Genomic DNA, 23553 nt, shown 5'->3' with positions numbered 1-23553 from the left:
ATGGAGTAGGCCCAGAAGCTAAACCAATGGAATAGTCGCAGAAGCTAAACCAATGGAATAGGCCCAGAAGCTAAACCAATGGAATAGGCCCAGAAGCTAAACCAATGGAATCGGCCCAGAAGCTAAACCAATGGAATAGTCCCAGAAGCTAAACCAATGGAATAGTCCCAGAAGCTAAACCAATGGAATAGTCCCAGAAGCTAAACCAATGGAATAGTCCCAGAAGTGAAACCAATGGAATATTTTTTATTTTATTTTACCTTTATTTAACTAGGCAAGTCAGTTAAGAACAAATTCTTATTTTCAATGACGGCCTAGGAACAGTGGGTTAACTGCCTGTTCAGGGGCAGAACGACAGATTTGTACCTTGTCAGCTTGGGGTTTGCCGCCCAGAAGACCCAGAAGCTAAACCAATGGAATAGCCCCAGAAGCTAAATCAAGCACACCTCAAGTTAGTATTTGTCGTATGTGTTTGTCCCAAGTGGGATGTCCGTATGCCAGCCTGTTGCCATTGAAGCGTTGGTACTGTGTGTAGCCTAATAGAGTAGAAGCCAGTGTATGTAATGGAGAAAGAGGAATTCTCCTCTTCACGTGTATCTGTTGTTTTGCAGGGTGATACGACAGCTAGCGACAAAGGCTTTGCATAATCTGACGCCTCAAGCACCTGATTATATGGCCACAACAGGTGAGCGATGTCATTGGTCCTGTTCCCTACCTGCTCTAACACAACACGTTGTCTTACTGTGGAATGGACTGGGTGTGTTCATCTGTAGTCACTGTTCCCTACCTGCTGTAACACAACACGTTGTCTTACTGTGGAATGGACTGGGTGTGTTCATCTGTAGTCACTGTTCCCTACCTGCTCTGACACAACATGTTGTCTTACTGTGGAATGGACTGGGTGTGTTCATCTGTAGTCACTGTTCCCTACCTGCTGTAACACAACACGCTGTCTTACTGTGGAATGGACTGGGTGTGTTCATCTGTAGTCACTGTTGCCTACCTGCTGTAACACAACACGCTGTCTTACTGTGGAATGGACTGGGTGTGTTCATCTGTAGTCACTGTTCCCTACCTGCTGTAACACAACACGTTGTCTTACTGTGGAATGGACTGGGTGTGTTCATCTGTAGTCACTGTTCCCTACCTGCTGTAAACACAACATGTTGTCTTACTGTGGAATGGACTGGGTGTGTTCATCTGTAGTCACTGTTCCCTACCTGCTCTAACACAACACGTTGTCTTACTGTGGAATGGACTGGGTGTGTTCATCTGTAGTCACTGTTGCCTACCTGCTCTAACACAACATGTTGTCTTACTGTGGAATGGACTGGGTGTGTTCATCTGTAGTCACTGTTCCCTACCTGCTCTAACACAACACGTTGTCTTACTGTGGAATGGACTGGGTGTGTTCATCTGTAGTCACTGTTCCCTACCTGCTCTAACACAACACGTTGTCTTACTGTGGAATGGACTGGGTGTGTTCATCTGTAGTCACTGTTCCCTACCTGCTCTAACACAACACGTTGTCTTACTGTGGAATGGACTGGGTGTGTTCATCTGTAGTCACTGTTCCCTACCTGCTGTAAACACAACACGTTGTCTTACTGTGGAATGGACTGGGTGTGTTCATCTGTAGTCACTGTTCCCTACCTGCTGTAAACACAACACGTTGTCTTACTGTGGAATGGACTGGGTGTGTTCATCTGTAGTCACTGTTCCCTACCTGCTCTAACACAACACGTTGTCTTACTGTGGAATGGACTGGGTGTGTTCATCTGTAGTCACTGTTCCCTACCTGCTCTAACACAACACGTTGTCTTACTGTGGAATGGACTGGGTGTGTTCATCTGTAGTCACTGTTCCCTACCTGCTCTAACACAACACGTTGTCTTACTGTGGAATGGACTGGGTGTGTTCATCTGTAGTCACTGTTCCCTACCTGCTGTAACACAACACGTTGTCTTACTGTGGAATGGACTGGGTGTGTTCATCTGTAGTCACTGTTGTTGTGTCTGGGTCTTTACATCTGTCATGTTGCTATTGAATGATTTATGTGTTTATAATGAACACACAGAGAGAGGTCAAAGGGCAATAGGCCAGATTTGAAACTGCCGATATCATAGACGTGTACCAGAGGCTGTGTCATTACAGGCAGACCAGCCTGGCCACAAAGCATACAGGTTATATTCTAATAAATGAACCACACACACACCTGTACAGACTGTTGATGTTCTTGCAAAGAATGAAAATACATACAATAATTGAGTTAAAATGACATTTTATATTTTGATGGTTGTATTTTCAGTTTTGCCTCAGCTGCTGCCCATAGCGCTGGGCATTGATCTCCACAGTCGCCATGGCGCCATTCTGGCATCTGCCGAGATCAGCCACGCCCTCTACAAGCTGGCCAATCAGAACAACAGGTACTGCAACCTCACCCTCTCAACCAGCCAATCACACTATTGGCCGTAACATTGTTCAAAGGCACTCGCACATCTGAGCGATCTGTTTGTGCAGGTGCCATGGTAACTGGTGCCATGGTAACTGGTGCCTGGTAACAGGTGCCTGGTAACAGGTGAATAACATGAGAATTAAACATAAGCAAACCCTCACACTGCTCTCGATAGAATCACTGCTCTTTAATGAGTTTGACGAATCGGTCTCATACGCAGAGCTTATTAAAGAGCAGTGTGTGGGTTTCTCTGTTTTGCATATCGACCCATGACTTGACTTCCTGTTTTGACTGAAGCTCCTATAAAGTCATAGGTCATTGACCGTCTCTATCTCTCTTGTTGAACATTTCTGTTGTTCGCTGTGGACAGTAAAATTGTATTGTACTGGATTGTAGACCGGTGACAGAGCTCATCTCTTCAGACTGTGTGGATGGACTCAAGAGCATTCACCAGAGGGTTAGTTCACTTCTCGCTTGTTACTCTCTGTCTCTCTGTCTCTCTCTCTTTCTCTCTGTCTCTCACTACCCCCACGTCTGTCTCTCTCTGTCTCTCACTACCCCCACGTCTGTCTCTCACTACCCCCGTCTGTCTCTCTCTGTCTCTCACTACCCCCGTCTGTCTGTCTGTCTCTCTCTCTCTCACCACCCCCCCATCTGTCTGTCTCTCACTGCCCCCCCCCCCCGTCTGTCTCTCTCTGTCTCTCACCACCCCCGTCTGTCTCTCTCTGTCTCTCTCTCTCTCACTAACGCCCCGTCTGTCTCTCTCTGTCTCTCACTACCCCCCGTCTGTCTCTCTCTGTCTCTCACTACCCTCCCGTCTGTCTCTCTCTGTCTCTCACTACCCCCCCGTCTGACTCTCTCTGTCTCTCACTACCCCCCCGTCTGTCTCTCTCTGTCTCTCGTTACCCCCACCATCTGTCTCTCTCTTTCTCTCGGTCTCTCACTACCCCCCGTCTGTCTCTCTCTGTCTCTCACTACCCCCACGTCTGTCTCTCACTACCCCCCCGTCTGTCTCTCTCTGTCTCTCACTCTCTCTTTCTCTCTCTCTCACTACCCCCCCGTCTGTCTCTCACTACCCCCATGTCTGTCTCTCTCTGACTCTCACTACCCCCCACCTGTCTGTCTCTCTCTGTCTCTCACCCCCCCCCCCATCTGTCTGTCTCTCACTACCCCCCCGTCTGTCTCTCACTCTGTCTCTCACCACCCCCGTCTGTCTCTCTCTACCTGTCTCTCTCTCTCACTAACGCCCCGTCTGTCTCTCTCTGTCTCTTACTACCCCCCCGTCTGTCTCTCTCTGTCTCTCACTACCCCCGTCTGTCTGTCTCTCTCTCTCTCACCACCCCCATCTGTCTCTCTCTGTCTCTCACTACCCCCACGTCTGTCTCTCTCTGTCCCTCACTACCCCCCGTCTGTCTCTCACTACCCCCCGTCTGTCTCTCTCTGTCTCTCACTCTCTCTTTCTCTCTGTCTCTCACTACCCCCTGTCTGTCTCTCCCCTCTGACTCTCACTACCCCCACCTGTCTGTCTCTCTCTGTCTCTCACCACCCCCCATCTGTCTGTCTCTCACTACCCCCCATCTGTCTCTCTCTCTCTCTCTCACTACCCCCCCGTCTGTCTCTCACCCCCCATCTGTCTCTCTCTCTCTCTCTCTCACTACCGCGCCGTCTGTCTCTCTCTGTCTCTTACTACCCCCCCGTCTGTCTCTCTCTGTCTCTCACTACCCCCCCCGTCTGTCTGTCTGTCTCTCTCTCTCCACTACCCCCATCTGTCTGTCTCTCACTACCCCCCTGTCTGTCTCTCTCTCTCTCTCACTACCCCCGTCTGTCTCTCTGTCTCTCACCACCCCCCGTCTGTCTCTCTCTCTCTCTCACTACCCCCCGTCTGTCTCTCTCTGTCTCTCACTACCCCCCCGTCTGTCTCTCTCTTTCTCTCACTACCCCCGTCTGTCTCTCTCTGTCTCTCATTACCCCACCATCTGTCTCTCTCTTTCTCTCTGTCTCTCACTACCCCCCCCGTCTGTCTCTCACTACCCCCCGTCTGTCTCTCTCTGTCTCTCATTACCCCCTGTCTCTCTCTCTCTCTGTCTCTCACTACCCCCGTCTGTCTCTCTCTGTCTCTCACTACCCCCACCCGTCTGTCTCTCTCTTGCCCTCTTTCTCTCCTTCAATGTCTTTTCACTCACATACATGTTGTCTCAAGTGTTGACCATTCACCTGAGTCAGTTGTACCAACGTAGGTACCTGTTAATGTTGTCAATTTCCTGAGTCAGTTGTACCAACATAGGTACCTGTTAATGTTGTCTGTTGGTACAACTGACTCACTGAGATAGACAACAGGTACATGTACCTATCTCAGTGAGTCAGTTGTACCAACATAGGTACATGTTGTTGTGTTTTAAAGTTGTAAATCACCAGTCTGTTCATCTCTAAACATGTTGTTGTGTTGTTGTGTTGTAAATCACCAGTCTGTTCATCTCTAAACATGTTGTTGTGTTGTTGTGTTGTAAATCACCAGTCTGTTCATCTCTAAACATGTTGTTGTGTTGTTGTGTTGTAAATCACCAGTCTGTTCATCTCTAAACATGTCGTCATGTTGTTGTGTTGTAAATCACCAGTCTGTTCATCTCTAAACATGTTGTTGTGTTGTTGTGTTGTAAATCACCAGTCTGTTCATCTCTAAACATGTTGTTGTGTTGTTGTGTTGTAAATCACCAGTCTGTTCATCTCTAAACATGTTGTTGTGTTGTTGTGTTGTAAATCACCAGTCTGTTCATCTCTAAACATGTCGTCATGTTGTTGTGTTGTAAATCACCAGTCTGTTCGTCTCTAAACATGTCGTCATGTTGTTGTGTTGTAAATCACCAGTCTGTTCATCTCTAAACATGTCGTCATGTTGTTGTGTTGTAAATCACCAATCTGTTCATCTCTAAACATGTCGTCATGTTGTTGTGTTGTAAATCACCAGTCTGTTCATCTCTAAACATGTCGTCATGTTGTTGTGTTGTAAATCACCAGTCTGTTCATCTCTAAACATGTCGTCATGTTGTTGTGTTGTTGTGTTGTAAATCACCAGTCTGTTCATCTCTAAACATGTCGTCATGTTGTTGTGTTGTTGTGTTGTAAATCACCAGTCTGTTCATCTCTAAACATGTTGTTGTGTTGTTGTGTTGTAAATCACCAGTCTGTTCATCTCTAAACATGTCGTCATGTTGTTGTGTTGTTGTGTTGTAAATCACCAGTCTGTTCATCTCTAAACATGTTGTTGTGTTGTTGTGTTGTAAATCACCAGTCTGTTCATCTCTAAACATGTCGTCATGTTGTTGTGTTGTAAATCACCAGTCTGTTCATCTCTAAACATGTTGTCATGTTGTTGTGTTGTAAATCACCAGTCTGTTCATCTCTAAACATGTTGTTGTGTTGTTGTGTTGTAAATCACCAGTCTGTTCATCTCTAAACATGTCGTCATGTTGTTGTGTTGTAAATCACCAGTCTGTTCATCTCTAAACATGTTGTTGTGTTGTTGTGTTGTTGTGTTGTAAATCACCAGTCTGTTCATCTCTAAACATGTCGTCATGTTGTTGTTGTGTTGTAAATCACCAGTCTGTTCGTCTCTAAACATCGTCATGTTGTTGTGTTGTTGTGTTGTAAATCACCAGTCTGTTCATCTCTAAACATGTCGTCATGTTGTTGTGTTGTTGTGTTGTTGTGTTGTAAATCACCAGTCTGTTCATCTTAAACATGTTGTCATGTTGTTGTGTTGTAAATCACCAGTCTGTTCATCTCTAAACATGTCGTCATGTTGTTGTGTTGTAAATCACCAGTCTGTTCATCTTTAACATGTCGTCATGTTGTTGTGTTGTAAATCACCAGTCTGTTCATCTCTAAACATGTCGTCATGTTGTTGTGTTGTTGTGTTGTAAATCACCAGTCTGTTCATCTCTAAACATGTCGTCATGTTGTTGTGTTGTTGTGTTGTAAATCACCAGTCTGTTCATCTCTAAACATGTCGTCATGTTGTTGTGTTGTAAATCACCAGTCTGTTCATCTCTAAACATGTCGTCATGTTGTTGTGTTGTTGTGTTGTAAATCACCAGTCTGTTCATCTCTAAACATGTCATCATGTTGTTGTGTTGTTGTGTTGTAAATCACCAGTCTGTTCATCTCTAAACATGTCATCATGTTGTTGTGTTGTTGTGTTGTAAATCACCAGTCTGTTCATCTCTAAACATGTCGTCATGTTGTTGTGTTGTTGTGTTGTAAATCACCAGTCTGTTCATCTCTAAACATGTGTCATGTTGTTGTGTTGTTGTGTTGTAAATCACCAGTCTGTTCATCTCTAAACATGTCGTCATGTTGTCATGTTGTTGTGTTGTTGTGTTGTAAATCACCAGTCTGTTCATCTCTAAACATGTCGTTGTGTCATTGTGTTGTTGTGTTGTAAATCACCAGTCTGTTCATCTCTAAACATGTCGTCATGTTGTTGTGTTGTTGTGTTGTAAATCACCAGTCTGTTCATCTCTAAACATGTTGTTGTGTTGTTGTGTTGTAAATCACCAGTCTGTTCATCTCTAAACATGTCGTTGTGTCATTGTGTTGTTGTGTTGTAAATCACCAGTCTGTTCGTCTCTAAACATGTCGTCATGTTGTTGTCTTGTTGTGTTGTAAATCACCAGTCTGTTCATCTCTAAACATGTTGTTGTGTTGTTGTGTTGTTGTGTTGTAAATCACCAGTCTGTTCATCTCTAAACATGTCGTCATGTTGTTGTGTTGTTGTGTTGTAAATCACCAGTCTGTTCATCTCTAAACATGTTGTTGTGTTGTTGTGTTGTTGTGTTGTAAATCACCAGTCTGTTCATCTCTAAACATGTCGTCATGTTGTTGTGTTTTAAATCACCAGTCTGTTCATCTCTAAACATGTCGTCATGTTGTTGTGTTGTTGTGTTGTAAATCACCAGTCTGTTCATCTCTAAACATGTCGTCATGTTGTTGTGTTGTAAATCACCAGTCTGTTCGTCTCTAAACATGTTGTTGTGTTGTTGTGTTGTAAATCACCAGTCTGTTCATCTCTAAACATGTTGTTGTGTTGTTGTGTTGTAAATCACCAGTCTGTTCATCTCTAAACATGTCGTCATGTTGTTGTGTTGTTGTGTTGTAAATCACCAGTCTGTTCGTCTCTAAACATGTCGTCATGTTGTTGTGTTTTAAATCACCAGTCTGTTCATCTCTAAACATGTCGTCATGTTGTTGTGTTGTAAATCACCAGTCTGTTCGTCTCTAAACATGTCGTCATGTTGTTGTGTTGTAAATCACCAGTCTGTTCATCTCTAAACATGTTGTTGTGTTGTTGTGTTGTAAATCACCAGTCTGTTCATCTCTAAACATGTCGTCATGTTGTTGTGTTGTAAATCACCAGTCTGTTCATCTCTAAACATGTTGTTGTGTTGTTGTGTTGTTGTGTTGTAAATCACCAGTCTGTTCATCTCTAAACATGTTGTTGTGTTGTTGTGTTGTAAATCACCAGTCTGTTCATCTCTAAACATGTCGTCATGTTGTTGTGTTGTAAATCACCAGTCTGTTCATCTCTAAACATGTTGTTGTGTTGTTGTGTTGTTGTGTTGTAAATCACCAGTCTGTTCATCTCTAAACATGTCATCATGTTGTTGTGTTGTAAATCACCAGTCTGTTCATCTCTAAACATGTCGTCATGTTGTTGTGTTGTAAATCACCAGTCTGTTCATCTCTAAACATGTTGTTGTGTTGTTGTGTTGTAAATCACCAGTCTGTTCATCTCTAAACATGTCATCATGTTGTTGTGTTGTTGTGTTTTAAAGTTGTAAATCACCAGTCTGTTCATCTCTAAACATGTCGTCGTGTTGTTGTGTTGTTGTGTTGTAAATCACCAGTCTGTTCATCTCTAAACATGTTGTTGTGTTGTTGTGTTGTAAATCACCAGTCTGTTCATCTCTAAACATGTTGTTGTGTTGTTGTGTTGTAAATCACCAGTCTGTTCATCTCTAAACATGTCATCATGTTGTTGTGTTGTTGTGTTGTAAATCACCAGTCTGTTCATCTCTAAACATGTCGTTGTGTTTTGTGTCTTCCAGCTGTTTGACAGAAAGCAGTACAGGTCAGCACTGTTACTTTATTTATTTATTTATTTTGTTTCCTCATTTTCCTCATTATTTTCTTATTATTTTTTAGACTGTTTCTTCTTCTTCTTATTATTTATTTATTTATTTTTAAATGGAATATCCTCTTTAAGGTGTCAGACCAATATGTTGTGCGACCTCAACAAATATTTGTTGTTGTTGTTGTTGTTGTTGTCCTGTCTGTGTAGGGGTTTTGGTGGTGAGCTGATGAGGCCTGCAGTCTGTTCTCTCATTGAGAACATGTCCCTCTCAAGATGCCGTTCAGGGACGACCCTGTCATCAGTGAGTTTTTGTAACATTGATATTCAGACCGTAGCTGAATGATTACTCCATCTAGCCTGGTTCCCCAATCGATGACCCACGGGCCAAATTCATCCATGCGGGGGATTTGATGTGTTTTCAGAGATGGGATAATGGATAATGGACAAACCACATCCTACCGTTAGAGCCAGGAGGGACAGTGTCTGTACTGTTCAGACCAGTGACACATCATAACAGAGTTAACCCTGTCTGTACTGTTCATACCACTGACACATGTAAACCCTGTCTGTTTCAGCTGGCTGGCAGTGTCTGTACTGTTCATACCACTGACACATCATAACAGAGTTAACCCTGTCTGTACTGTTCATACCAGTGACACATCATAACAGAGTTAACCCTGTCTGTGTTGTTCATACCAGTGACACATCATAACAGAGTTAACCCTGTCTGTACTGTTTAGACCAGTGACACGTCATAACAGAGTTAACCCTGTCTGTACTGTTTAGACCAGTGACACTTCATAACAGAGTTAACCCTGTCTGTTTCAGCTGGCTGGCAGTGGTGTTGTAAATCACCTTGAAGAGCCTCCACCTCATCTCAGTTGGACCGAGGGATCGGAATGTTGTTGTGTAGAGTGTTTAAATCCCCTGAACCCTAACCATTAACTAACCACTAACCCTAACCCACGAACCCTAATCATTAACTGAACCCTAACCACGAACCCTAACCATTAATCTAACTGTTCAACCCTCACGAACCCTAACCATTAACTAACCACTAACCATAACCACTAACCCTAACCATGTAAATAACCACTATCCCTAACCACGAACCCTAACCATTAACTAACCAGTCTGTTATCCCTAAACACGAACCCTAACCATTAAATAACCACTAACCCTAAACAAACCCTAACCATTAACTAACCACTAACCTAACCATGAACCCTAACCATTACCTTAACTAACCACTAACCCTAACCATTAACTAACCACTAACCATTACCTTAACTAACCACTAACCCTAACCACTTAACCTAACCATTACCTTAACTAACCACTAACCTAACCATTAACTAACCACGAACCCTAACCATTACCTAACCACTAACCCTAACCATTACCTTAACTAACCACTAACCCTAACCATTACCTTAACTAACCACTAACCCTAACCACTAACCCTAACCATTAACTAACCACGAACCCTAACCATTTGTTAACCACTAAATAACCAGTCTTTAACCCTAACCATTACCTGTTGTGTTGTAAACCCTAACCATTACCTAACCACTAACCCTAACCATTACCTAACCACTAATCTAACCATGAACCCTAACCATTACCTTAACTAAGTCTGTTCTCTAACCATTACCTAACACTATCATAACCACTTAACCCTAACCATTAACTAACCACTAACCCTAACCACGGACCCTAACCATTACCTTAACTAACCATTACCTTAAACCTTGATAACCCTAACCATTAACTAACCACTAACCCTAACTAACGAACCCTGACCATTACCTTAACTAACCACGGGCCTAACCATTACCTTAACTGTGTTTAACCCTAAGAGATGGGATAACCCTAACCATTACCTAACCACTAACCCTAACCATTTGTAACCACTAACCTAACCACTAACCCTGACCATTACCTTAACTAACCACTAACCCTAACCATTACCTTAACCCTAACAACTAACCCTAACCATTACCTTAACTAACCACTAACTCTAAAGCGTCTGCTAAATGGGATATATTATTATTATTATATTATTAACATCTAACCATTACCTTAACCTAACCATTACCTTAACTAACCACTAACCATTACCTTAACCCTAACCATTACCTTAACTAACCACTAACCCTAACCATTACCTTAACCCTAACAACTAACCTAACCATTACCTTAACTGGAAACCACTAACCCTAACCATTAACTAACCACTAACACTAACCACTGTAACCCTGACCATTACCTTAACTAACCACTAACCCTAACCATTCCCTTAACTAACCACTAACCATTACCTTAACCCTAACCTTAACCCTAACCATTACCTTAACTAACCACTAACCTAACCATTACCTTAACCCTAACCATTACCTTAACCCTAACCACTAACTCTAACCATTACCTTAACATTACCTTAACCCTAACCATTACCTTAACCCTAACCATTATCTTAACCCTAACCATAACCTTAACCATAACCTTAACCATTACCTTAACCCTAACCACTAACCTAACCATTACCTTAACCATAACCGTTACCTTAACCATAAACTTAACCTAACCATTACCTTAACCCTAACCACTAACCCTAACATTACCTTAACCCTAACCTTACCTTAACCTAACCACTAACCTAACCATTCCTTAACTAAGTTAACCCTAACCATTTTAACCCTAACCATTACCTAACCTAACCACTAACCCTAACCATTACCTTAACTAACCACTAAACCTAACGTCTGAATTACCTTAACTAACCACTAACCATTACCTTAACCTAACCATTAACCCTAACCATTACCATTAACCCTAACCACTAACCCTAACCATTACCTAACCATTACCTTAACCCTAACCATTACCTTAACCCTAACCACTAACCCTAACCATTACCTTCACTAACCCTAACCATTACCTTAACTAACCTTAACCATTACCTAACCACTAACCATTACCCTGACCATTACCTTAACTAACCACTAACCCTAACCATTACCTTAACCGTAACAACTAACCCTAACCATTACCTTAACTAACCACTAACTCTAACCATTACCTTAACCCTAACCATTACCTTAACTAACCACTAACCATTACCTTAACCCTAACCATTACCTTAACTAACCACTAACCCTAACCATTAACTAACCACTAACTAACCTAACCCTGACCATTACCTTAACTAAACTAACCCTGACCATTACCTTAACTAACCACTAACCCTAACCTTAACCCTAACCATTACCTTAACCTAACCATTACCTTAACCTAACCACTAACCCTAACCATTATCTTAACCCTAACCATAACCTTAACCATTACCTTAACCCTAACCACTAACCCTAACCATTACCTTAACCATAACCATTACCTTAACCATAACCTTAACCTAACCTAACCATTACCCTAACCATAACCCTAACCATTACCCTAACCATTACCTTAACCTAACCACTAACCATAACCATTACCTTAACCCTAACCATTACCTTAACCCTAACCACTAACCCTAACCATTACCTTAACCCTAACCATTACCTTAACCCTAACCACTAACCCTAACCATTACCCTAACCATTACCTTAACCCTAACCATTACCTTAACCCTAACCATTACCTTAACCCTAACCACTAACCTAACCATTACCTTAACCATTACCTTAACCATTACCTTAACCCTAACATTACCTTAACCCTAACCATTACCTTAACCACTAACCCTAACCATTACCTTAACCCTAACCATTACCTTAACCCTAACCACTAACCCTAACCATTACCTAACCATTACCCTAACCATTACCTTAACCCTAACCATTACCTTAGCCCTAACCACTAACCCTAACCATTACCTTAAGCCTAACCTAGCCATTACCTTAACCATTACCTTAACCATTACCTTAACCCTAACCATTATCTTAACCCTAACCATTACCATAACCATTACCTTAACCATTACCTTAACCCTAACCACTAACCACTGAGGTCCTGAGCGATCTGGAGCAGGTTTTCATCAAGTGTGTCTCTGTACTTTGCTCCGTTCATCTTTGCCTCGATCCTGACTAGTCTCCCGCTCCCTGTCGCTAGAAAACACCCCCACAGCATGATGCTGCCACCACCATGCTTCACCGTAGGGATGGTGCCAGGTTTCCCCCAGACGTGATGCTTGGCATTCAGGCCAAAGAGTTTAATCTTGGTTTCATCAGATCAGAGAATCTTGTTTCTCATGGTCTGAGAGTCTTTAGGTGCCTTTTGGCAAATTCCAAGTGGGCTGTCATGTGCCTTTTACAGAGGAGCAGCTTCCATCTGGCCACTCTAACATAAAGGCCTAATTGATGGAGTGCTGCAGAGATGGTTGTCCTTCTGGAAGGTTCTCCCATCTCCACAGAGGAACTCTGGAGCTCTGTCAGAGTGACCATTGGTTTCTTGGTCACCTCCCTGACCAACGCCCTTCTCCCCAGATTGCTCAGTTTGGCCGGGAAGCCAGTTCTAGGAAGAGTCTTGAGGGTTCCAAACTTCTCCTATTTAAGAATGATGGAGACCACTGTGTTCTTGGGAACCTTCAATGCTACACAGTTTTTTTGGTACCCTTCCCCAGATTTTGTGGCTCGACACAATCCTGTCTCGGACCTCCATGGACAATTCCTTCAACCTCATGGCTTGGTTTTTGGGTCTGACATGCACTGTCAACTGTGGGACCTTATATAGACAGGCGTGTGCCTTTCCTAATGATGACCAATCAATTGAATTTACCACCAGTGGGCTCAAATGAAACATCTAAAGGATGATCAATAGAAACAGGATGTAGCTGAGCAAAATGTCAGGTCTCATAGCAAAGGGTCTGAATACTTAAATATGACATTTAAGTTAAAAATATATGTAAATTTGCTAACATTTCTATAAACCTGTTTTCGCTTTGTCGGTATGAGGTATTGTGTTTAGATTGCTGAGTATTTTTATTTATTTAATCAATTTTAGAGTAAGGCTGTAACATAACAGAATGTGGAAAAAGTCAAGGGGTCTGAATACTTTGTAGAATGGTTAATGTGTAATGTGGTCCTCCCCCCTATAGGAGGCAGCGGTGTCAGCTCTGGCAGCTCTGTGTGAGCAGTACTACCAGCCCCAGCCAGGCGTGGCTGACCCCCAGATGCAGGGTGAGGAGCACTGTACCAGGGGCCAGGGAGCGCCATTAGAATGCTTCATAAAAACTAGCCATACCTAACGTGTGTGTGTGTGTGTGTGTGTGTGTGTGTGTGTGTGTGCGCGCGCTTTGGGTAGAGGTCCTGGTGTCCCAGTATATAGCAGGGTTAAAGAGTACAGAGGTATTGACCAGATGTGGCAGTGCACTGGCCCTGGGTTCTCTACCAAGATTCATGATCCATGGAAAACTACACCAGGTACTCTACACCTGTTAGTTAATTACAATACACCTGTTAGTTAATAACACCTGTTAGTTAATAACACCTGTTAGTTAATTACAATACACCTGTTAGTTAATAACACCTGTTAGTTAATAACACCTGTTAGTTAATTACAATACACCTGTTAGTTAATAACACTACACCTGTTAGTTAATAACACCTGTTAGTTAATTACAATACACCTGTTAGTTAATAACACTACACCTGTTAGTTAATAACACCTGTTAGTTAATTACAATACACCTGTTAGTTAATAACACCTGTTAGTTAATAACACCTGTTAGTTAGTAACACTACACCTGTTAGTAACACCTGTTAGTTAGTAACACTCTGTTAGTTAATAACACTACACCTGTTAGTTATTAACACCTGTTAGTTAATAACACTACACCTGTTAGTTATTAACACCTGTTAGTTAGTAACACTCTGTTAGTTAATAACACTACACCTGTTAGTTATTAACACCTGTTAGTTAATAACACTGCACCTGTTAGTTAATAACACCTCTTAGTAACACTACACCTGTTAGTTAATAACACCTGTTAGTTAATAACACTACACCTGTTAGTTAGTAACACCTGTTAGTTAGTAACACTACACCTGTTAGTTAATAACACCTGTTAGTTAATAACACTGTTAGTTAATACACCTGTTAGTTAATAACACCTGTTAGTTAGTAACACTCTGTTAGTTAATAACACTACACCTGTTAGTTTACCTGTTAGTTAATAACACCTGTTAGTTAATAACACCTGTTAGTTAATTACAATACACCTGTTAGTTAATAACACCTGTTAGTTAATAACACCTGTTAGTTAGTAACACTACACCTGTTAGTTAGTAACACCTGTTAGTTAATAACACTACACCTGTTAGTTAGTAACACTACACCTGTTAGTTAGTAACACCTGTTAGTTAATAACACTACACCTGTTAGTTATTAACACCTGTTAGTTAATTACTACACCTGTTAGTTAATAACACCTGTTAGTTAATAACACCTGTTGTTAATAACACCTGTTAGTTAATAACACTGTTAGTTAGTAACACTCTGTTAGTTAATAACACTACACCTGTTAGTTAATAACACTACACCTGTTAGTTAATAACACCTGTTAGTTAATAACACTACACCTGTTAGTTAATAACACCTGTTAGTTAATAACACCTGTTAGTTAATAACACTGCACCTGTTAGTTAATAACACTACACCTGTTAGTTAGTAACACTCTGTTAGTTAATAACACTACACTGTTAGTTAGTAACACCTGTTAGTTAATAACCTGTTAGTTAATAACACTGCACCTGTTAGTTAATAACACTACACCTGTTAGTTAGTAACACTCTGTTAGTTAATAACACCTGTTAGTTAATAACACTACACCTGTTAGTTAGTAACACTCTGTTAGTTAATAACACTACACCTGTTAGTTAATAACACCTGTTAGTTATTAACACCTGTTAGTTAATAACACTACACCTGTTAGTTAATAACACCTGTTAGTTAGTAACACCTGTTAGTTAGTAACACTGTTAGTTAACAACACTACACCTGTTAGTTAATAACACCTGTTAGTTAATAACACCTGTTAGTTAGTAACACTCTGTTAGTTAATAACACACCTGTTAGTTAATAACACCTGTTAGTTAATAACACTACACCTGTTAGTTAGTAACACCTGTTAGTTAATAACACTCTGTTAGGAAAGTAACACTCTGTTAGTTAATAACACTCTGTTAGGAAAGTAACACTCTGTTAGTTAGTAACACCTGTTAGTTGTAACACTCTGTTAGTTAATAACACTGCACCTGTTAGTTAATAACACCTGTTAGTTAATAACACCTGTTAGTTAGTAACACCTGTTAGTTAATACACCTGTTAGTTAATAACACCTGTTAGTTAATAACACCTGTTAGTTAGTAACACTCTGTTAGTTAATAACACTACACCTGTTAGTTAATAACACCTGTTAGTTAATAACACTACACCTGTTAGTTAGTAACACCTGTTAGTTAATAACACTCTGTTAGGAAAGTAACACCTGTTAGTTAATAACACTCTGTTAGGAAAGTAACACTCTGTTAGTTAGTAACACCTGTTAGTTAATAACACCTGTTAGTTAATAACACTACACCTGTTAGTTAGTAACACCCTGTTAGTTAATAACACCTGTTAGTTAATAACACCTGTTAGTTAATTACACCTGTTAGTTAATAACACCTGTTAGTTAGTAACACCTGTTAGTTAGTAACACTCTGTTAGTTAACAACACCTGTTAGTTAATAACACTACACCTGTTAGTTAGTAACACCTGTTAGTTAATAACACCTGTTAGTTAATAACACTACACCTGTTAGTTAGTAACACCCTGTTAGTTAATAACACTACACCTGTTAGATAATAACACCTGTTAGTTAATAACACTACACCTGTTAGTTAATAACACATGTTAGTTAATAACACCTGTTAGTTAGTAACACCCTGTTAGTTAATAACACCTGTTAGTTAATAACACTACACCTGTTAGTTAGTAACACCCTGTTAGTTAATAACACCTGTTAGTTAATAACACCTGTTAGTTAATTACACCTGTTAGTTAATAACACCTGTTAGTTAGTAACACCTGTTAGTTAGTAACACTCTGTTAGTTAACAACACCTGTTAGTTAACAACACCTGTTAGTTAACAACACCTGTTAGTTAACAACACTACACCTGTTAGTTAGTAACACCTGTTAGTTAATAACACTACACCTGTTAGTTAATAACACCTGTTAGTTAACAACACTACACCTGTTAGTTAGTAACACTCTGTTAGTTAATAACACCTGTTAGTTAATAACACCTGTTAGTTAATAACACCTGTTAGTTAATAACACCTGTTAGTTAGTAACACCCTGTTAGTTAATAACACTACACCTGTTAGTTAGTAACACCTGTTAGTTAATAACACTACACCTGTTAGTTAGTAACACCTGTTAGTTAATAACACTACACCTGTTAGTTAGTAACACCTGTTAGTTAATAACACCTGTTAGTTATTAACACCTGTTAGTTAATAACACCTGTTAGTTATTAACACCTGTTAGTTAGTAACACTCTGTTAGTTAATAACACCTGTTAGTTAATAACACCTGTTAGTTAGTAACACTCTGTTAGTTAACAACACTACACCTGTTAGTTAGTAACACTCTGTTAGTTAATAACACCTGTTAGTTAATAACACCTGTTAGTTAATAACACCTGTTAGTTATTAACACCTGTTAGTTATTAACACCTGTTAGTTAGTAACACTCTGTTAGTTAATAACACCTGTTAGTTAATAACACCTGTTAGTTAGTAACACTCTGTTAGTTAACAACACTACACCTGTTAGTTATTAACACCTGTTAGTTAATAACACCTGTTAGTTAGTAACACTCTGTTAGTTAACAACACTACACCTGTTAGTTAGTAACACTACACCTGTTAGTTAGTAACACTACACCTGTTAGTTAATAACACCTGTTAGTTAGTAACACCTGTTAGTTAATAACACCTGTTAGTTAGTAACACTCTGTTAGTTAACAACACTACACCTGTTAATAACACCTGTTAGTTAATAACACCTGTTAGTTAATAACACTACACCTGTTAGTTATTAACACCTGTTAGTTAACAACACCTGTTAGTTAACAACACCTGTTAGTTAACAACACCTGTTAGTTAATAACACCTGTTAGTTAATAACACCTGTTAGTTAGTAACACTCTGTTAGTTAATAACACCTGTTAGTTAATAACACTACACCTGTTAGTTAATAACACCTGTTAGTTAGTAACACCTGTTAGTTAATAACACCTGTTAGTTAATAACACTACACCTGTTAGTTATTAACACCTGTTAGTTAACAACACCTGTTAGTTAATAACACCTGTTAGTTAATAACACCTGTTAGTTAATAACACTACACCTGTTAGTTATTAACACCTGTTAGTTAACAACACTACACCTGTTAATAACACCTGTTAGTTAACAACACTACACCTGTTAATAACACCTGTTAGTTAATAACACCTGTTAGTTAATAACACTACAACTGTTAGTTATTAACACCTGTTAGTTAACAACACTACACCTGTTAATAACACCTGTTAGTTAATAACACCTGTTAGTTAATAACACCTGTTAGTTAATAACACTACACCTGTTAGTTATTAACACCTGTTAGTTAACAACACTACACCTGTTAATAACACCTGTTAGTTAGTAACACCTGTTAGTTATTAACACCTGTTAGTTATTAACACCTGTTAGTTAGTAACACCTGTTAGTTAATAACACCTGTTAGTTAATAACACTACACCTGTTAGTTATTAACACCTGTTAGTTAGTAACACTACACCTGTTAGTAACACTGTTAGTTAACAACACCTGTTAGTTAGTAACACTGTTAGTTAACAACACTACACCTGTTAGTTAACAACACCTGTTAGTTAGTAACACTGTTAGTTAACAACACTACACCTGTTAGTTAACAACACCTGTTAGTTAGTAACACTGTTAGTTAACAACACTACACCTGTTAGTAACACTGTTAGTTAACAACACTACACCAGGTTCTCTGTTGTAGCAGCGTTGAACACAGGGCCCCAGGTCAGTTTCAGCAGGACACGTGATGTCAGACTTGTGTGTATCAGATCCTGTCAGGTCTTCAGCAGAGCTGTAGTCAGAGGGAGGTGTGTTTCACAGAGGCCAGGGAGAGATGCTGCTAAGGCCATGGCACAGTGAGTCTGTCCTCTGTCTTCTTCATCTATCTCCCTCCTCCCCCTCTACTCCTCCACCTCTCTACTCCTCCACCCTCTACTCCTCCACCTCTCTACTCCTCCACCTCTCTTCCTCCACCCTCTACTCCTCCACCTCTCTACTCCTCCACCCCTCTACTCCTCCACCTCTCTACTCCTCCACCCTCTACTCCTCCACCTCTCTACTCCTCCTCCCTCTACTCATCCACCTCTCTTCTCCTCCTCCCTCCACTCCTCCACCTCTCTTCTCCTCCTCCCTCTACTCCTCCACCTCTCTACTTCCTCCTCCCTCTCTACTCCTCCTCCCTCCACTCCTCCACCTCTCTTCTCCTCCTCCCTCCACTCCTCCACCTCTCTTCTCCACCTCCCTCTACTCCTCCACCTCTCTACTCCTCCACCTCTCTACTCCTCCACCTCTCTTCTCCTCCTCCCTCCACTCCTCCACCTCTCTACTTCCTCCTCCCTCTCTACTCCTCCTCCCTCCACTCCTCCACCTCTCTTCTCCTCCTCCCTCCACTCCTCCACCTCTCTACTCCTCCTCCCTCCCTCCTCCACCTCTCTCCTCCCTCCACTCCTCCACCCTCTTCTCTTCTTCCCTCCACCTCTCTACTTCCTCCTCCCTCTCTACTCCACCTCCCTCCACTCCTCCACCTCTCTTCTCCTCCTCCCTCCACTCCTCCACCCTACTCCGCCACCCTGACTCCTCCTCCCTCCTCTCCTCCCCCTTCTCCTCCTCTCTCCACTCCTCCACCTCTTTACTCTTCCTCCCTCCACTCCTCCACCTCTTTACTCCTCCTCTCTCCACTCCTCCCCCTGTACTCCTCCACCTCTCCCTCCCTGCTTCCTTCCCTCCCTCCCTGTCTGTCTAGTTGTTTGTCTTCTGGGGTAACAGGTCAACTGTAGTGTTAGGGTTGTAGTCAGAAGTAAACAGCCATCTGGTTGTACCTGTAGGACCTGTTCTTCATGTCTGTCCTCCCTCATGTTTCCCCTCCGTCCGTCTCTAACCCCGTCTCACTCTGTCTGAGTCTTCCTCTCTAACTCACTGTTCTTTTCTTTCAATATATCCCCCTCAGACTTTCTCTCTCTCTCTTTCAATTTCATTTCAATTTCAATTCAAGGGCTTTATGGGAAACAAGAGTTTAACATTGCCAACGCAAGTGAAGTAGATAATAAATAAAAGTGAAATGAACAATAAAAAGTAGTTTTTATTGTCTCTCTGCCCTCCCATCCCCCTCGATCTACCTGTCTCTCTGCCAGGGTGTGTGTGACAGCGGGGGTATCAGCCCAGAGAGGTTCTGATTCTATGGTGTGTGAGGGGAATGTGTCGGCTGTCTACAGAGCTCTGCTGGACTGTATGACTGACTACACACTGGACAGCAGAGGAGACGTAGGAGCCTGGTGAGTGAGACACACACACACACACACTACCCCACGTTTACCCCTGCCCAGAGGGCCTGAATCACTCCCCTTCAAGACTCCTCTCCCTGCCCTACAGGCATGTGTCACACCTGGTGTCCCCGGGCAATGCTAAGTGAGTTTACCTGACAGGAATGTCACCTGGCGTGTCACCTGGGCCTGCTGTGGCACGGACTTTCTCCTTTTCTCTTTGTTGTTTGATCTCTATCTGTTTATCCTCTCTCTCTCTGTCTCTCTCTCTCTGTCTGTCTTTGTCTGTCTGTCTCCCTCTCTGTCTATCCTCTCTCTGTCTCTCCCTCTGTCTGTCTTTGTCTGTCTGTCTCCCTCTCTGTCTATCCTCTCTCTGTCTCTGTCTCTCTCTCTGTCTCTCTCTCCCTCTGTCTGTCTTTGTCTGTCTGTCTCCCTCTCTGTCTGTCTCTGTCTCTCTCTCTGTCTCTCTCTCCCTCTGTCTGTCTCCTGTCTCTGTCTCTCTCTCTCTGTCTCTCTCTCCCTCTGTCTCTGTCTGTCTTTGTCTGTCTGTCTGTCTCCCTCTCTGTCTGTGTCTCCCTCTCTGTCTGTGTCTCCCTCTCTGTCTGTCTCTCCCTCTCTGTCTGTCTCTCCCTCCCTCTCTGTCTGTCTCTCCCTCCCTCTCTGTCTGTCTCTCCTTCTGTCTGTCTGTCTCTCCCTCTCTGTCTGTCTCTCCCTTTCTGTCGCTCTGTCTGTCGCTCTGTCTGTCTGTATCTATCTCTCTCTCTGTCTCTCACTCACTCTCTCGCTCTGTCTGTCTGTATCTATCTCTCTCTCACTCACTCTCTCGCTCTGTCTGTTTGTATCTATCTCTCTCTCTCTGTCACTCTCGCTGTCCTTCTCCCTGTCTTTCTCTCTCTCTGTCTTTGTCTTTCTCTCTCCCTCTCTCTCTCCCCCTTCTCCAGTGGGGACACATTCCTCTGTGAGGTGGAGTAAGAGAGGAGGAAGGAGAGACATGTCGTGAGGTTGAATCATCATACCTTTTGTTCTAACAGGACAGTCCTTTGGCTGATAACTGTTTCTGATTGGTTTAACCAGGTCTGTTGCCTGGCCTTCAATGCTGCTGCACCAAACATCAACTAACTGTTTCTGATTGGTTTAACCAGGTCTGTTGCCTGGCCTTCAATGCTGCTGCACCAAACATCAACTAACTGTTTCTGATTGGTTTAACCAGGTCTGTTGCCTGGCCTTCAATGCTGCTGCACCAAACATCAACTAACTGTTTCTGATTGGTTTAACCAGGTCTGTTGCCTGGCCTTCAATGCTGCTGCACCAAACATCAACTAACCGTTTCTGATTGGTTTAACCAGGTCTGTTGCCTGGTCTTCAATGCTGCTGCACCAAACATCAACTAACTGTTTCTGATTGGTTTAACCAGGTCTGTTGCCTGGCCTTCAATGCTGCTGCACCAAACATCAACTAACTGTTTCTGATTGGTTTAACCAGGTCTGTTGCCTGGTCTTCAATGCTGCTGCACCAAACATCAACTAACCGTTTCTGATTGGTTTAACCAGGTCTGTTGCCTGGCCTTCAATGCTGCTGCACCAAACATCAACTAACTGTTTCTGATTGGTTTAACCAGGTCTGTTGCCTGGCCTTCAATGCTGCTGCACCAAACATCAACTAACTGTTTCTGATTGGTTTAACCAGGTCTGTTGCCTGGCCTTCAATGCTGCTGCACCAAACATCAACTAACTGTTTCTGATTGGTTTAACCAGGTCTGTTGCCTGGTCTTCAATGCTGCTGCACCAAACATCAACTAACCGTTTCTGATTGGTTTAACCAGGTCTGTTGCCTGGCCTTCAATGCTGCTGCACCAAACATCAACTAACTGTTACTGTGAACTGGTTGCTTCCTTTTTTCTCAGGTTTACAATTGTATTTCACCTTTATTTAACCAGGTAGACTAGTTGAGAACACCTTTATTTAACCAGGTAGACTAGTTGAGACCACCTTTATTTAACCAGGTAGGCTAGTTGAGAACACCTTTATTTAACCAGGTAGGCTAGTTGAGAACAAGTTCTCCTTTACAACTGCGACCTGGCCAAGATAAAGCAGTGTGACACATACAACAACACAGAGTTACACATGGAATAAACAAACATACAGTCAATAATACAATGGAGAAAACGTCTGTATACAGTGTGTACAAATGAAGTAAGATTAGGGAGGTAAGGCAATAAATAGGCCATAGTGGTGAAATAATTACAATATAGCAATTAAACACGGGAGTGATAGATGTGCAGAAGATGAATGTGTAAGTAGAGATACTGGGGTGCAAAGGAGCAAGATAAATAAATAACGTCCGTCCGTCTGTCCGTCCCTCCCTCCGTCTGTCCGTCCGTCCCTCCCTCCGTCTGTCCGTCCCTCCCTCCGTCTGTCCGTCCCTCCCTCCCTCCGTCTGTCCGTCCCTCCCCTCCGTCTGTCCGTCCGTCCCTCCCTCCCCCTCCGTCTGTCCGTCCCTCCCCTCCCTCCGTCCTGTCCGTCCCTCCCTCCGTCTGTCCGTCCCTCCCTCCCCTCCCGTCTGTCCGTCCCTCCCCTCCGTCTGTCCGTCCGTCCCTCCGTCTGTCCGTCCCTCCCTCCCCCTCCCTCCGTCTGTCCGTCCGTCCCTCCCTCCGTCCCTCCCTCCCTCCCTCCCTCCCCTCTGTCCGTCCGTCCCTCCCTCCCTCCGTCCCTCCCTCCCTCCCCCTCCGTCTGTCCGTCCGTCCGTCCCCCCCCTCCGTCCCTCCCTCCCTCCGTCTGTCCGTCCGTCCGTCCCTCCCTCCGTCCCTCCCTCCCTCCCTCCCTCCCTCTCAGATAAACTGGACCCCTTTCACAGCATTCTCTTCACCTGTTAACTGTCGCTCCGCACGCGTGTTCACACACAGGCACATACAGCTTCTTAGACACACACACACACACACACACACACACACACACACACACACACACACACACACACACACATACACACACACACTGTGGCTCCCTTCTCAGGGCATGACATTAGAGTAGATGTGCTGATTACCATATCACACACACACTGTGGCTCCCCTCTCAGGGCATGACATTAGAGTAGATGTCCTGATTACCATATCACACACACACACACACTGTGGCTCCCTTCTCAGGGCATGACATTAGAGTAGATGTGCTGATTACCATATCACACACACACACTGTGGCTCCCCTCTTAGGGCATGACATTAGAGTACATGTCCTGATTACCATATCACAAAAGCTGCCCTCGAGACATGACAAACTGATTTGAATATTAGCTTTTAGGACCCAGGGGTTGTGTCGTGACTAGTGGCATTTCAGGTGTGTGTGTTTAATG

The 23553-nt window shown here is 42.6% G+C and overlaps 1 pseudogene; it reads left to right on the top strand.

Moving 5' to 3' along the window:
• LOC135529522 (tubulin-specific chaperone D-like) overlaps positions 1-23553 on the top strand; it is a 54041-nt pseudogene that overhangs the window by 8301 nt on the left and 22187 nt on the right.

This window comes from Oncorhynchus masou, unplaced genomic scaffold, assembly GCF_036934945.1.
Source record: "Oncorhynchus masou masou isolate Uvic2021 unplaced genomic scaffold, UVic_Omas_1.1 unplaced_scaffold_1176, whole genome shotgun sequence".
NCBI lineage: Eukaryota > Metazoa > Chordata > Actinopteri > Salmoniformes > Salmonidae > Oncorhynchus > Oncorhynchus masou.
The sequence above is the reverse complement of the archived record's forward strand: the minus strand, read 5'-3'. Positions and strand labels throughout refer to the sequence as shown.